Source organism: Galeopterus variegatus, unplaced genomic scaffold (genome assembly GCF_000696425.1).
Source record: "Galeopterus variegatus unplaced genomic scaffold, G_variegatus-3.0.2 Scaffold10690, whole genome shotgun sequence".
In the NCBI taxonomy this organism is placed as follows: domain Eukaryota; kingdom Metazoa; phylum Chordata; class Mammalia; order Dermoptera; family Cynocephalidae; genus Galeopterus; species Galeopterus variegatus.
In genome coordinates, this window is record NW_007736801.1 from 4,302 (window position 1) to 5,401 (window position 1,100).

Consider the following 1,100-nt stretch of genomic DNA (forward strand, 5'->3'; position numbering starts at 1 on the left):
CACAGGAGTACAGATCCACAGGGACTCATAGGCAATTGCTAATGGTTTGGCTGGACAGTCAGAGATTTGGGAAAAACATGTTTAAAATATTGGTAACAAGGAGGTCTAGGGAAGAGATTTGAGGTTGAACCTCTTTCACAATGTCACAGAGTACAAAGATATACGTGTCCCAACTGAGTTTTTACCAAAAGACAGCCATGGCAGAGGAGACTGTCAACAATCAGGTGGAAAAGTGTCATGCTCTGTGTATGTCATTCAACCCATTTCCCCAGCCATATCAGTACTTGGGCCCATGTACAAAGAGGCTATGGTGGCAGTGGCCGAGGTTATACATAGGCTCAGCAACAAAGAGTCCCCTTCCCCAACACTGACCTGAATACCTCTGCTAATGGGAACTTAACCTGCCAAAATCAGACTTCAATAATGAGTGCCTGATTTGGCACCATCCCCTGGGGGACCAACTCTACACAGCTGGTGGTAAATTGATTACATTTGATCCCTTCCATTATCGATGGGGCAGAGATTTGATTTACCTGGAAGAAGCATTCTGGATATGGATATGCATTGCCTGCACCACCATCCCTGATTTTAAGGAGTGATTTATTTGCCATAATAGTATTCTACATAACATCGTTTCTGATCAACATAGCAAAAGAAATGCAGCAATAGGTCCATATCTGTGGGATTAACCTGCATTACCACATGTCATCACCCAAAAGCAGCTGGCCTAATGAAAATGTTGAATGGCTTCCCAAAGACTATTATGGCCCCAGTTGGGAAATGACACACTGAAAGGATGTGGCTCCTTACAGGATGCACAATATGTTTTGAATTCAAGACCAACATCTCCCATAGCCAGAACCAAAGTGTGGAAGTGAGAGTAATTTATCTCACTGTTAAACCTGACAATCCAGTTGTAGATTTTTTTTATTGCTTTTTGTCTCTACAACTTTGATCTCTGCTGATTTAGAGGTTTAGGTTCCTAAGAAAAAAATGCTTACCCCAGGAGGTAAAACAGTGAATTGGAAGTTGAGGCCAACATTTAGCTATTTGGGGCTCCTCGTGACACTGAACCACAGGCAAAGAAAAGGACTTGCTCT